The 16,629-nt window shown below is 39.7% G+C and overlaps 1 pseudogene across 1 annotated transcript; it reads left to right on the top strand.

Annotated features, from left to right (window-relative positions):
• The first annotated feature begins 2,763 nt into the window (after nt 1–2,763).
• Nucleotides 2,764–16,364, top strand: LOC309654676 (partitioning defective 6 homolog beta pseudogene; annotated as a pseudogene). Its single transcript has one exon. The product of its transcript is annotated as a partitioning defective 6 homolog beta pseudogene (transcript).
• The last annotated feature ends 265 nt before the right edge of the window (nt 16,365–16,629 follow it).

The raw sequence follows: 16,629 nt of genomic DNA, 5'->3' as shown, positions 1-16,629 counted from the left end.
TTGCTCTTGACCCCTTTGAAAGCAACTCTGCCTCAGTAAACACTGTTCCCCACAGAGCCTCCAAGGGTGCTTTTCACCAAGACAGTATGCTAATAATGAAGTAGTCAGAGTCTTAAGATGTGTTTATCAGGTTCTGTTTGAGTATTATTTGGCTCACTGGCAGTGAAAGAGAGAAAGAGAGAATCTTGGTATACAAATTCCATGGTTCTTTTTAATCATCTTTAATTCTTCAAAATTTATTTGTTGAGTGTCCATTGTCATCAAGGAGGCTATATTCTAGTGAAAGGGACAGATGCTAGGCAGACAAATAAAGAATAAATTTAAAAAGTGTATGTCGGCGTGTGATGATATAGGAGGGAATAGGAGAGGCTTAAATAAATGTGTCAGCCATGCAGCTATCCATGGATGAGTGTCCTAGGAAGAAGGAGAAGCAAGCACAAAGTCCCTGGTTTGTGAGCATATGTGGCATGTTTGAGAATCAGCAAAAAAGACAGTGTGACTGGAGTGCAGTGAGAAAGAGAAGAGGAGAAGGGGTTGAGGTCCCAGAAACACCCTGACTAAATCTTATATGGACTTATGGGACACATCAAAGACTTTTCCTCATGCTCTGCGTGAGATGGGAAACTGCTTAGTTTCATGGTGTGACATATATTCTGGCTGCTGGCTAAGGAGAGGCCGTAGAAAGACAGAGAAGAACAGAAAGTCCAGGTAGGAGGCTCTTCCAGTGATCCAGAAATGGAGCCAGTGGTAGAGGCTTGTATGAAGGTGTTAGAGGCTGGGGTAGTGATAAGTGGTCAGACTTGGGATATCTTTCGAGTTCAGAACCAATATTTGCTGACAGATTGGCTATCTGAGGTGAGAAAAATGGTGTCAACAGTGATTTCAAGTTTTAATCTTGAGCAACTGCGAGGATGGAGTTGCCATAGACTGTGATGAATGAGATGGTAAGAGGTGCAAGTTTGGTGATAATCAGAAATGTCAGGAATTATATTTCATGTAGGTTATGTTTCAAGTGTCTCAGTGTCTATTAGATAGGCAGCATTATACAGGCAGCTGGATATATGAGTATAGCTTTTGTAGGAAATGATTAAGCTAGAGATATAAATTTGGTAGTTATCAGGGCATAAATGGTATTTATGACATTAATCATGACACTAGAAAATCTCACTAAGAAATGGATATAGATAGAGGAAAGAAGTCCAAGAAGTGACACCTGGAAATTTCCAACATTTGGTGATAGGAGAGAATGGGAACCACTGAGTGGTTAGGGAGGAATGACCAATGCTGTGTGAAAACTAACTATAAGAAAGTCCCTGGAGAAGGAAGGAGCAACCAACCACTTGAAACACTAATGAACAAAGTAAGATGCATGTTGAGCATTGCCTGTTGGATTTGGAGATGAGAAGATAATTGATATCCTTGACAGGAACTATTTCAATCGTGGGGAGAGGATGAAAACCTGAATAACAGTCGGTTCGGGAGAGGAAAGAAGGAAAAGAAATGCAGACAGTGATTTCATTTGAGTATATTTATCCTGCATAAAGAGCATAAGATGGGAGCAGTAGCTAAAGTCAGGATTTTTAAAAATTAGAGTCCATAGATAATTAAGTTTCAGTTGGCTCAAAGATAAAGGGCACCCACAACTAGAGAAAGCCCTCACACAGAAACGAAGACCCAACACAGCCAAAAATAAATAAATTAATTAATTAAAAAAAAAAAGATAAAGGGCACATTGAGAGGAGGGGCTGAAGATAAAGAAGACTTTGCTAATGGCTTCCTTCCAAAAGCATAGTAGGAGGGCATTGGGAGTTGGGGGTGGCAATGGGGTCAGATTAGGGTGTGTGGAGAGCTTTAAAGACAGATAATGGGAACTACCTGAGAGTCTTAAACTTCTTATGGTAGCTGATATATAACAGGAAAAGGGATGTTATGAAACTAGCCACAAATATGACTGACTCTGATCCCAGATCCATTCTCTGCCCTTCTCTGTGTCTTGAGGGTCTAGCTTCCTTGCAGGTTGCACCATTAAGGCTACTTTGTCCTCTGAATTCCCATTGGTCAAAGCCAATGGGAAGCTCCAGCAGGAGATCAGAAGGCAGGAAGAGAGAGAGGTCAGCATTTTTCCTCTGCTTCCTTCCTGCTTCTTCCAGTTCTGGCAACGGCTGCATTTCTTTAAGTACCAGCTCTGTGGGCACTCCCTCCTCTATGGCTCCAGATCATGCTGGTCAAAGGTTAGTGATTCCTTCTGCCTTTTCTAGTAATCACCTTCTGCCCTTGGTAATCACCATCCTTGTTTGTTCTCACATCTCTGTCCATACCTCAGCCAATAGCCTCTTCATTATATTTCTCCAGTTAAATGACCATTTGAGAGGAGACCTTTAAGATGGCAGAGGAGTAAGATGTGGAGATCACCTTCCTTCCCACAAATGCATCAGAAATACATCTACATGTGGAACAACTCCTACAGAACACCTACTGAACACTGGCAGAAGACCTCAGACTTCCCAAAAGGCAAGGAATCACCCACATACATGGATAGGGCAAAAGAAAAAAGAAAAAACAGAGACAAAAGAATAGGGATGGGACCTGCACCTTGGGAGGAAGCTGTGAAGGAGGAAAAGTTTCCACACACTAGGAAACCCCTTCACAGGTGGAGACGGGGGTGGGGGGGGAGCGGGGGGGGAACCTTCAGAGCCACGGAGGAGAGCACAGCAATAGGGGTGCAGAGGGCAAAGCCCGCACAGAGGATCAGTGCTGACCAGCACTCACCAGCCTGAGAGGCTTGTCTGCCTACCCACCGGCCGGGATGGGTGGGTGCTGGGAGCTGAGGCTAGGGCTTTGGAGGTCAAATCCCAGGGAGCAGACTGGGGTTGGCTGCGTGAACACAGCCTGAAGGGGCTAGTGCACAACAGCTAGCCAGCAGGGAGTATAGGGGAAAGTCTGGAGCTGCCTAAGAGGCAAGAGACCATTGTTTCAGGGTGTGCGAGGAGAGGGGATTCAGAGTGTCACCTAAAAGAGCTCCAGAGAAGCAGGCGAACCACGGCTATCAGAGCAGACACCAGAGACGGGCATGAGACTCTAAGGCTGCTGCTGCAGCCACCAAGAAGCCTGTGTGGAAGCACAGGTCACTCTCCACGCCTCCCCTCTCAGGAGCCTGTGCAGCCTGCCACTGCCAGGGTCCCGTGATCCAAGGACAACTTCCCCAGAAGAACACATGGTGCTCCAGGCTGTTGCAACATCATGCTGGCCTCTGCCACCACAGGCTCACCCCGCATTCCATAACCGTCCATCCCCATGGCCTGAGTGAGCCAGAGCCCCCTAATCAGCTGCTCCTTTAATCCCATCCTGTCTGAGTGAAGAACAGACTCCCTAAGGCAACCTACACACAGAGGCAGAGCCACATCCAAAGTTGAACCCCAGGAGCTGTGCAAACAAAGAAAAGAAAGGGAAATATCTCCCAGCAGCCTCAGGAGCAGTGGATTAAATCTCCACAATCAATTTGATGTACCCTGAATCTCTGGAATACCTGAATAGACAACGAATCATCCCAAAATTGAGACAGTAGACTTTGTGTGATTTTGTCGGTATAGCTTTCCTTTTACCATTGGTCGTATGGTTCTGTCAGTCCTTTTTTTATGTTGTTGTTTTTTTGTATAGTTTTTAGTGCTTCTTATCATTGGTGGATTTGTTTTTTGGTGTGGTTGCTCTCTTCTTTCTTTACTTTTTTTAAATTACTTTTTAATTTCTTTATTTTTAGTAATTTTTTTATTTTTTAGTTTTAATTATTTTATTTTACTTTTTTCTTTCTTTCGTTTTTTTCTCCCTTTTATTCTGAACCGTGTAGCTGACAGGGTCTTGGTGCTTCAGCTGGGTGTCAGGCCTGTGCCTCTAAGGTGGGAGAGCCAGGTTCAGGACTTTGGTCCAACACAGACCTCCCAGCTCCACGTAATATCAAACAGCAAAAGTTCTCCCAGAGATCTCCTTCTCAACGCTAAGACCCAGCTCCACTCAATGACAAGCAAGCTTCAGTGCTGGAAACCCCATGCCAAACAACTAGCAAGCCAGGACCACAACCCCACCCATTAGCAGAAAGGCTGCCTAAAATCATGCTAAGTTCACAGACACCCCAAAACACACCACCAGATGTGGTCCTACCCACCAGAAACACAAGATCCAGCCTCATCCATCAGAACACAGGCACCACTCCCTTCCACCAGGAAGCCTACACAAGCCACTGAATGAACATTACCCACTGAAGGAAGACACCAAAAACAATGGGAACTATGCACCTGCAGCCTGTGAAAAGGAGACCCCAAACACAGTAAGTTAAGCAAAATGAGAAGACAGAGAAATACACAGCAGATAAAGGAGCAAGGTAAAAACCCACCAGACCAAACAAATGAATAGGAAACAGGCAGTCTACCTGAAAAATAATTCAGAGTAATGAGAGTAAAGATGATCCAAAATCTTGGAAATAGAATGGAGAAAATACAAGAAACGTTTAACAAGGACCTAGAAGAACTAAAGAGCAAACAAACAGTGATGAACAACACAATAAATGAAATTAAAAATTCTTTAGAAGGAATCAATAGCAGAATAACTGAGGTAGAAGAATGGATAAGTGACCTGGAAGAAAAAATAGTGGAAATAACTACTGCAGAACAGAATAAAGAAAAAGAATGAAAAGAAGTGAGGACAGTCTTAGAGACCTCTGGAACAACATTAAATGCACCAACATTCGAATTATAGGGGTCCCAGAAGAAGAAGAGAAAAAGAAAGTGACTGAGAAAATATTTGAAGAGATTAGAGTTGAAAACCTCCCTAATATGGAAAAGGAAATAGTCAGTCAAGTCCAGGAAGAACAGAGAGTCCCACACAGCATAAATCCAAGGAGAAACACGCCAAGACACATATTAATCAAACCATCAAAAATTAAACACAAATGAAAAATATTAAAAGCAGCAAGGGAAAAGCAACAAAAAACATACAAGGGACTCCCCATAAGGTTAACAGCTGATCTTTCAGCAGAAACTCTGCAACCCAGAAGGAAGTGGAAGGACATATTTAAAGTGATGAAAGGGAAAAACCTAAACTAAGATTACTCTGCCCTGCAAGGATCTCATTCAGATTTGATGGAGAAATTAAAACCTTACAGACAAGGAAAAGCTAAGAGAATTCAGCACCACCAAACCAGCTTTACACAAAATGCTAATGGAACTTCTCTAGGGAAGAAACACAAGAGAAGGAAAAGACCTACAATAACAAACCCAAAACAATTAGGAAAATGGTAATAGGAACATACATATCGATAACTAACTTAAAGGTAAATGGATTAAATGCTGCAACTAAAAGACATAGACTGGCTGAATGGATACAAAAACAAGACCTGTATATATGCTGTCTACAAGAGACCCACTTCAGACCTAGAGACACATACAGACTGAAAGTTAGGGGATGGAAAAAGATATTCCATGTAAATGGAAATCAAAAGAAAGCTGGAATAGCAATTCTCATATCTGACAAAATAGACTTTAAAATACAGACTATTACAAGAGACAAAGAAGGACACTATGGAATGATCAAGAAATCAATCCAACAAGAAGATATAACAAATGTAAATATTTATGCACGCAACATAGGTGCACCTCAATACATAAAGCAAATGCTAACAGCCAAAAAAGGGGAAATCAACAGTAACACAACCATAGTAGGGGACTTTAACACCCCACTTTCACCAATGGTCAGATCATCCAAAATGAAAATAAATAAAGAAACACAAGCTTTAAATGATACATTAAACAACATGGAATTAATTGATATTCATAAGACATTCCATCCAAAAAGAACAGAATACACTTTCTTCTCAAGTGCTCATAGAACAATTTCCAGGATAGATCATACCTTGGATCACAAATCAAGCCTTGCTAAATTTATGAAAATTGAAATCGTATCAAGTATCTTTTCTTACCACAACACTATGACACTAGTTATCAATTACAGGAAAAAAATCTATAAAAAATAGAAACACATGCAGGCTAAACAATACACTAACAAATAACCAAGAGATCACGTAAAAAAACCAAAGAGGAAATCAAAAAATACCTAGAAACAAAGGACAATGAAAACACTATGACCCAAAACCTATGGGATGCAGCAAAAGCAGTTCTAAGAGGCAAGTTTATAGCACTAGAATCCAATCTCAAGAAACAAGAAAAATCTCAAAAAAACAGCCTAAATTTACACCTAAAGCAATTAGAGAAAGAAGACCAAAAAAACTCCAAAGTTAGCAGAAGGAAAGAAATCATAAGGATCAGGTCAGAAATAAATGAAAAAGAAATGAAGGAAACAATAGCAAAGATCAATAAAACTAAAAGCTGGTTCTTTAAGAAGATACACAAAATTGATAAACCATTAACCAGACTCAGCAAGAAAAAAGGGGAGAAGACTCAAATCAATAGAATTAGAAATGAAAAAGGAGAACTAACAACTGACACTGCAGCAAGACAAAGGATTATGAGAGATTACTACAAGCAACTATATGCCAATGAAATGGACAATCTGGAAGAAATGGACAAATTCTTAGAAAAGCACAACCTTCCGAGACTGAACCAGGAAGAAATAGAAAATATAAACAGACCAATCACAAGCACTGAAATTGAGAGTGTGATTAAAAATCTTCCAACAAAAAAAAGCCCAGGACCAGATGGCTTCACAGGCGAATTCTATCAAACATTTAGAGAAGAGCTAACACCTATCCTTCTCAAACCCTTCCAAAATATAGCAGAGGGAGGAACACTCCCAAACTCATTCTACAAGGCCACCATCACTCTGAAACCAAAACCAGACAAAGATGTCACAAAAATGAAAACTACAGGCCAATATCACTGATGAACACAGATGTAAAAATCCTCAGCAAAATACCAGCAAACAGAATCCAACAGCACATTAAAAGGATCATACACCATGATCAAGTGGGGTTTATCCCAGGAATGCAAGGTTTCTTCAATATACACAGATCAATCAATGTGATAAACCAAATTAACAAATTGAAGGAGAAAAAAACGTATGATCATCTCAATAGATGCAGAAAAGCTTTCAAAAAAATTCAACACCCATTTATGACAAAAAACCCTCCAGAAAGTAGGAGTAGAGGGAACTTATCTCAACATAATAAAGGTCATATATGACCAACCCACAGCCAACATCGTTCTCAGTGGAGAAAATCTGAAAACATTTCCTCTAAGATCAGGAATAAGAAAAGTTGTCCACTCTCACCACTATTATTTAACATAGTTTTGGAAGGTTTAGTCACAGCAGTCAGAGAAGAAAAAGAAATAACAGGAATCCAAACTGGAAAAGAAGAAATAAAGCTGTCACTGTTTGCAGATGACATGATACTATACATAGAGAATCCTAAAGATGCTACCAGAAAATGACTAGAGCTAATCAATGAAATTGGTAAAGCAGCAGGATACAAAATTAATCCGCAGAAATCTCTTGCATTCCTGTATACTAATGAAGAAAAATCTGAAAGAGAAATCAAGGAAACACTCCCATTTACCACTGCAACAAAAAGAATAAAATACCTAGGTATAAACCTACCTAGGGAGACAAAAGACCTGTATACAGAAAACTATAAGACACTGATGAAAGAAATTAAAGATCATATGAACAGATGGAGAGATATACCATGATCTTGGATTGGAAGAATTGACATTGTGAAAATGACTATACTATCCAAAGCAATCTGCAGATTCAATGCAAACCCTATCAAACTACCAATGGCATTTTTCACAGAACTAGAACAAAAATTTCACAATTTGTATGGAAACATGAAAGACCCAGAATATCCAAAGCAATCTTGAGAAAGAAAAATGGAGCTGGAGAAATCAGGCTCTCAGACTTCACACTATACTACAAAGCTACAGTAATCAAGACAGTATGGTACTCACACAAAAACAGAAATATAGATCAATGGAACAGGATAAAAAGCCCAGAGATAAACCCACACACATATGGTCACCTTATTTTTGATAAAAGAGGCAAGAATATACAATGGAGAAAATACAACCTCTTCAGTAAATGGTGATGGGAAAACTGGATGGCTACATGTAAAAGAATGAAATTATAACACTCCCTAACACCATACACAAAAATAAACATAAAATGGATTAAAGCCCTGAATGTAAGGCCCGACTCTATAAAACTCTTCGAGGAAAACATAGGCAGAACACTCTATGACATAAATCACAACAAGATCCTTTTTGACCAACCTCCTAGAGAAATGGAAATAAAAACACAAATAAATAAATGGGACCTAATGAAACTTAAAACTTTTGCACAGCAAAGGAAACCATAAACAAGATGAAAAGACAACCCTCAGATTGGGAGAAAATATTTGCAAATGAAGCAACTGACAAAGGATTAATCTCCAAAATTTACAAGCAGCTCATGCAGCTCAATACCAAAAAAACAAACAACCCAATCTAAAAATGGGCAGAAGACCTAAATTGACATTTCTCAAAAAGAAGATATACAGATTTCCAACAAACACATGAAAGGATGCTCAACACCACTAATCATTAGAGAAATGCAAATCAAAAGTACAATGAGGTATCACCTCACACCAGTCAGAATGGCCATCATCAAAAAATCTACAAACAATAAATGCTGGAGAGGGTGTGGAGAAAAGGGAACCCTCTTGCACTGTTGGTAGGAATGTAAATTGATACAGCCACTATGGAGAAAAGTATGGAGGTTCCTTAAAAAACTAAAACTAGAACTACCATACGACCCAGCAATCCCATTACTGGGCACATACCCTGAGAAAACCATAATTCAAAAAGAGTCATGTACCAAAATGTTCATTGCAGCTCTATTTACAATAGCCAGGACATGGAAGCAACCTAGATGTCCATTGACAGATGAATGGATAAAGAAGATGTGGCACATATATACAATGGAATATTACTCAGCCTTACAAAGAAACGAAATTGAGTTATTTGTAGTGAGGTGGATGGACCTAGAGACTGTCATACTGAGTGAAATAAGCCAGAAAGAGAAAAACAAATACCACATGACAACACATATATATGGAATCTAAAAAAAAAAAAAAAATGGTTCTGAAGAACCTAGGGGCAAGACAGCAATAAAGACACAGATGTAGATAATGGACTTGAGGACACAGGGAGGAGGAAGGGTAAGCTGGGACGAAGTGAGAGAGTGGCATGGACATATATACACTACCAAATGTAAAATAGATAGCTAGTGGGAAGCAGCTGCATAGCACAGGGAGAACAGTTCAGTGCTTTGTGACCACCTAGAGGGTTGGGATAGGGAGGCTGGGAGGGAGGGAGATGCAAGAGGGAAGAGATATGTATCTTAGGGAACATATGTATATGTATAACTGATTCACTTTGTTATAAAGCAGAAACTAACACACCATTGTAAAGCAATTATACTCCAATAAGTTGTTAAAACAAAAAAATGACCATTTGATTCATGCCTGGACTCTGGTGGTCTTCCCTTCTACTGCTAACCGGGCTACCATATGTCTGGTTCTGCCCAGTACAATTCTGATTTACATGATTTATGCCAGTGTAATTATTAACATCATACCCTTTTGTTCTCAAAATTATTCAAGTTTTGATAAACGATATAGTCATCCTACCCCTGGTCCCCTGGTTCCATTTGGTATGGTCCTGAGTACTCATGAATCTGAATCTTCTGATAACCTTCCCTCTGGGCAGTGTCTTCTTTGTCTCTTGCAGTGTTTCCTGTGAACTGAGGGGCTGGGTATCTAGGAAAGGGAGGAGGGAAATGAAGAGCATAATTTGGTCTTTATTTTCATTCTCCCAAGACATTAGGCTAAAAGCAAATGAGAAGACAGGTGTCATCTTGTTTATGATTTACATTTTTCCATGCTTAATCATGTATAATGAAGAAACACTTCCCTTGGGTCATGGGCTCACTAGTTTCTTACCATCCCTTATTTGAGATTCATATAAAGGCAACTCTAAGAGTGGCACAGGTGAATTGAGAAATGTCAGGTGGCAGTGCAACCTTCAGCAAGTTAAACTAAGTTCTGTTGGCCTTGATTTCCTCAACTGTAAATGGGAGGATTAATAGTACCTACCTAACTAGGTGAGTAGGATTAAATGAGTTAGTATATAAGATGTAAAAGAAGTGCCTGGCACATAGTAAGCACTGTGCAATTGTAACTCCACCATACCCACACACACAGAGTGATGGGGAAAGCTTGTATGGGATGGGGATGAACACTCCTGTAACAGAGGGAAGAAAGTGATTCTCCTCTCTTGAGAGGAGCACTGATGCAAACTGTGTTACAGATCCCTGTAGTTTGTTGAAACAAGGGGCTATTTCTTGCTTGGAAAGAGTGTGCATTTCTAGGAAAAGAGAGAAAAGAAAACCTGTGCTTGCTTTAATTCAAGTCTCTTCAGAGCAATCTACCTTTGAGCTCCCAGAGAGCAGTCACCTTGGGATATGGGGGACAGTTCCTAGCAATGTGTACATATTTTTGGTTTTTAGTTCTTGCCAACAAAACAAATGAAATCAGCCTTCATTTTTTTTTTAATTAATTAATTTATTTATTTATTTTTGGCTGTGTTGGGTCTTCGTTTCTGTGCGAGGGCTTTCTCTAGTTGTGGAGAGCGGGGGCCACTCCTCACCGCGGTGCGCAGGCCCCTCACCGCCGCGACCTCTCTTGTTGCGGAGCACAGGCTCCAGACGCGCAGGCTCAGTAGTTGTGGCTCATGGGCCCAGTTGCTCCGCGACATGTGGGATCCTCCCGGACCGGGGCACGAACCCGTGTCCCCTGCATTGGCAGGCAGATTCTCAACCACTGCGCCACCAGGGAAGCCCCTCAGCCTTCATTTTTATGAGCTGACATAAATTCTGGGTGTGAGGTTGTACGGTAGATGGGTGTGTCAGCATGGATCCAACCTGAAGACAAACACTACAAAGTAATTTGGACAGTGGAAGTGTAATAGAAGTAATCATTAAGTTATGATAGGGGAGGAACAATAAAGATAGAAAACTCTAAATGGTACCCTGGCACTGCGGGAGAGTACACGACAAAGGACAAACTTGGAAGAGGTTCCAATCTCATTGGAGAAGGTGTGGTTGTAGCCCACTGAGTGGCAGAGAAGGTCGCTGGCTTACAGGACCCCCAGCTGGTCCACAGTCACTGGGCAAACAGGAACAAACTGCTTGGGCCTACACATAGAGGGGGTCAGTGTCCCTCCTTGGGGTGCACAGCTCGGAGTGCAAGTATTTGCATCAGGAAGTCAGGAAACAAACTCTGGGGGATAGCCAAGCAAAGACTGGCAGTGGGCATGCAGACATAGCTGAGGGGCTACTATAGATGCAGGGCCTGGAGCGCGGTGCCTGAGTTGGTGGCACCATGGGAAACAGATTAGATTACTGAGGCGGGCAGGCATCCATGCAGAATATGGAGGGGAGCTGGAGAGGTGTCTCCCTGCTGGTACCTAAAGCACTTGTGTGTATGGCTTGGGCTGGTCCAGATCCAGGTGTGGCCATGGGATCACTAGGTCAACTCTGCAGGTATTAGGAAATATCTTTTACTCTCATATTTATCTATCAGATGAACCATCCCAATTTCTGACAACTGTTCCTCTGCAGCATTGTAATCCTGGTCACACTGACTAAAAACTCTCCTTGGCCATTGTCTGTGGCAATATTCCAGATGTAATCATACTGGTAAAGAATACACCAAAAACATTGCTTCCTGTGCCTGGCATCCTATAGAAGAGTTTCCCGGGATTTTTGTTAGCTTTTTAAGCAACTATACAAAGGTTACATCTAAGTTAATGCACTGTGCCCAAAGCAATAATCACTTATGTGTGGTATATAATTGACCTTACCTATGGTTATGATAGTGGATATAGTCTTCCAAGCTATCATAAAGTATATTTTGCATTTTTATAATCACAATATTAAGGACTAGAAAATGTATTCCGAGGTAGCATTTCTGTGAGTGACATGCATTTTCGGTCTCATTACCAGGAGCGGTCATTAGATAATCTTCTGATGGCATTGGGTAAATGTATTTCTTAACACTGTTCTCCTGGGATAAACAGATAAAGTCATCATTTTGTTCACTGTGGTGTCTCTAACTCTCAAAATGACTGAGTGACCATAATGGTATTCCATGAGGATAGGATGTATTGACTGTGGGTTGGCTTTTGGTTTCCTTAGCAACTCTCTCCTAGGGACACCACGGCAGCCACATTTATTCAAAGTTAGGATTCTAAAAAAAAATGACAGTATTTCAATTGAGATTTTATACACCTAAATTAACTTTGCTCAAGAGAGATGCATTTTGCATTGCTATCATTTTTTAGTTTGTGTGCTACTTCTCATTAGAATAGAAAATTCTGCCCTCAGAGGAGAGTTGGCTGCGAGGGGAGAGTGCTGTGGGTAGAGGAGATTAGAAAGGTTTAATAACCTGAGTCCCAAAGAGGAAATGGTTTTCTCTTAGCTCCATTTTCCAATACAACCCCGAGGGGAACTAATTTAGAATCTAAGCAAACCCTGTCAAATACACAGTCTCCTTAGCACCGTGCTATTCAACCCGAGTAGAAATAACTTAGTCTTTCCCATTGTTTTTCTAGAAAAAGCTGATCTCTGTGTGAAATTTATTACCATTTCCTAAACCAGGGTTTCTCAAGCTTGACCCCACTTGTATTTTGGACCAGGTGGTTCTTTGTTATAAGGAGCTGCCTTATCTATTGTAAGATGTTTAGTAGTATTCCAGGTCTCTACCCAATAGATGCTAGCAGATACCCTCCCCCACTGTAACAATAAAAAAATCTCCAGACATTGTCAAATATTTCCTGGGGGGCAAAATGGCCGTACTTGAGGTCTATTGTCCAAAAGAAAGGTGTCATGAGATCCCATGAATAACTCACTGCCATTCTTCCTTATCAGTCCTCACTTTCAGCTTCCTAAGCTAGGTAACGTATGCCCAGAATGGGCATGAAAAGCCCATGAAAGCCCATGCCCAGAATGGCGATTTAAGACAGTTATGCTGTATTTACTTATTATTTTAAAAGTATTTATCAATTTGGGATTGACATATATACATTACTATGTATAAAATAGATAACTAATGAGAACACAGGAAACTCTATTCAGGGCTCTGTGGTAACCTAAATGGGAAGGAAATCCAAAAAAGAGGGGATATATGTATAGGTAATGCTGATTCACTTTGCTGTACAGCAGAAACTAACACAACATTGTAAAGCAACTATACTCCTATAAAAATTAATTTTAAAAAGTATTTATCATTATAATATCATTGTCCTGTTTACCCATGAGAAGAGTTGATTTGATTCATCTTCTGGCCTCAATGTTTCTCATTTCTGTCATATCTACACACTTCACAGCCCACATTTCTTATAAATGTATGCATGTCAGAGGGAAGGAGCCAATGCTTCCTGGCCCCAAATATGAAAATTAAAAGAATAATAAAAAAATGAGAGAAAAAGCCATGGGGGAATCTATTATGAATTTCAGAGGACACAGTTTTATACAATATTGATCTTACTTGGCCTTACAATCAGCCACAAAATTAGACACATCTGGGGGGAAATTTTATGTTATATGTTTAAGTCCTAAAAGATTACTAGAATTGTTTTCCAACAAGATCTACTAGAACAAAAATTCTTAATCAATAAAAGAATAGGTACTTCAGGAAGACTCATTTGGCTGTTCAGGATGAATTGGAGTATGCAGCAGTCTTACAGGAGAGAGCGAGGAGCAGGGGGATGAGAGATGCTGAGAAGCTGCCCCTGCAGGAGACCAGAAGAAGCAGACTACAGTGCCTTTGGTACAGACACACTAATAAAGAAGAAGAATGTTTTAACCAATGTGTTGCTTCCTGACAACCATAGAAAAAAGCCACACATAGTCATTAGTATGCCCCAGGACTTCAGACCTGTGTCTTCTATTATAGACGTGGATATTCTCCCAGAAACACATCGTAGGGTCCGTCTTTACAAATATGGCACTGAGAAACTCCTAGGGTTCTACATCCAGGACGGCTCCAGTGTCATGGTGACACCCCATGGCTTAGAGAAGGTGCCAGGGATCTTTATATCCAGACTTGTGCCAGGAGGTCTGGCTCAAAGCACAGGACTATTAGCCATTAATGATGAAGTTTTAGAAGTTAATGGCATAGAAGTTTCCGGGAAGAGTCTAGATCAAGCAACTGAAATGAGGATTGCAAACAGCCACAACCTCATCATCACAGTGAGACCAGCAAACCAGAGGAATAACGTCATTAGGAACAGTCGGACTCCCGGCAGCTCTGGCCAGTCTACTGACAACAGCCTTCCTGGCTATCCACAACAGATCGAACCGAGCTTTGAGCCAGAGGATGAAGACAGCGATGAAGATGACATTATTACTGAAGACAATGGTGTGCCACAGCAGATCCCTAAGGCTGTTCGTAACACCGAGAGCCTGGAATCATTAACACAAATAGAACTCAGTTTTGAATCTGGACAGAACGGTTTTATTCCTTCTAATGAAGTGAGCTTAGCACCCTTAGCAAGTGGCACAAATACAGAATTTGAAACGCGTGCTCCAGATCAAAAACTCTTAGAAGATGGAACAGTCATAACACTATGAAACCATCGCGTTTGAATGTTTTCTGAGTCAGGATGCCATGGAGACTTGTAAATTTGGCTAGTTTAAAGCATATATACCTCTGAACCAGTGATCTGGGATAGGCATGAAAAAAATATATTGCAAGCTTAAAATGTTATTAAAATAGTAGTTTGATAATTAATATAAACTTCGGTGGGTCAGAGGTGAATTTAAGTCTAAAACAAAGGGGCCTTTGCTAATGAAATGATGTGTTTTGCTATTTTGTCTATAGAGAACTGGATGTTAGAGCACATTCCCAGAACTACACATGAGGACTAGATCATTTCCGTTTGAAGTGGTTGCATATTTGACCTGCTGTGCAGAGCCTGGTTAATTTTTCCTTTAACTATGTATTTTTTAATTCTAACGTGAAGAAGTCTGAGTCTATCTTTCAGTACTTTGGGACCTTGGCTCGTATATTCCCCATGTTGTATTTTGATTTTTTAATATTGTTCCTCTGTTATTAATTTTTTCAAATGCTTTTTTTTTTTCCCTAATTTCTAAGAAATCAAATCAATTGACTGTTCTTAGGGGTTGCTTCCTAAGTTATAAAGAATTGAAGCTATGTTCCTGAATTAAGAAACTCTAACAGTTGTTCAGGTCCGTGTTTGCCCATCTTGTAGCTTTCATATTTACAAATTCATTCCATTTGGGCATCACTTACGTTGTGAAAGGCAGTTCCATGGACTCTGGTGATATGGGAGACTCTCTCCCGTAACCTCTTCTTGTCCTCATTCCAAATCTCATTAGAAATCATTCCTTTTGTTGTTTGTGTGTATATTTTGTTTGTCTGTCTTTTTACTCTTTTAATGTATTTGAGTAGTGTGAATTATTTTCGTTAAAAAAAAAAAATGTACCCAAACTAAGAGATTTTTACACACAGGACAACTTTATGCACTTTTTATATGAAAATTTTGGGTTTTCCTTAATGGGATTTCTAGGAACACTGCCTACACTTTATGAAAAGTATGTCGTATTTACCTTTGACAGATAGAGTGTATCTCGATTAATTTTATGAGGCTATTTATTACTTTCCGATGCACCCACTTAGCAAGGTAAGAGTAAGGCTGCTAACTTTCGTTCCTTGCCTGGTTTCATTGTATGGAGGTGCACAGGCACTACAGTAGCTTGTATATAGAGACTAAGAATAGTATGAACTACATGAGTTCCCTGTGACTTATGGATATTTCTTTCAGAGTTATTTATTGATTAATTTTATGCTAGAGCTAGAATGGATACCTTATAACAATTGTGTGCTATTAAAACAATGAAGAATCAAATGACTCCGTTTTGAAGGATATTTTCTCTATATGGTAAAAGTATATGAAGTAAAGTTGATTAAATGAAGCTCACTTGACTCAGAATACTTCAATGTATTTTGTTCACATTTTACCACTAAACATATTATCATTAAACTGTTAACTGCACAACATTATGTAATACAGTGTACTTTTTGTTGAATTCATTGAAGTTCTTCCAGTTATATAACCACTATTTTTTAATGGCATTCCAGGTTTAACATTCTATTGAGTTCTATAAATTTGACTCTTGAATGGCAAAATGTTAATAAGTAGAAGGATACATTTCATTTATATTATAAGCGGTGCAGGGCTTCAACATTTTAAGTAAAAATACTTTCACATACTACCTCTCTCTCTTTCTCTCTCTTTTTTTTAAACAAAGTTTTAACATCAGAACTTTTCTCTTAGTGGAAGAAATACTTCAGGGCTTGACTTTTTGTACAACTTTTAACTGTAAAATACAGATTTGTCTTGTATGTATTCATGAAAATGGAAATCAAAGCTGCTAGTGCTTTTTAATTATCCTGCTAAGGGTATATGTCAACGGTCTTTTCAACTAGATCTCTCATTTAAATTATTGGTGAAAGAATTGATTACTAGACGTATTGTAAAACCAATAGATCTTGGTTATACAATA

The sequence above is a fragment of the Balaenoptera physalus genome (assembly GCF_965194825.1).
Source record: "Balaenoptera physalus genome assembly, chromosome: 2".
NCBI classification, from domain to species: domain Eukaryota; kingdom Metazoa; phylum Chordata; class Mammalia; order Artiodactyla; family Balaenopteridae; genus Balaenoptera; species Balaenoptera physalus.
The sequence above is the reverse complement of the archived record's forward strand: the minus strand, read 5'-3'. Positions and strand labels throughout refer to the sequence as shown.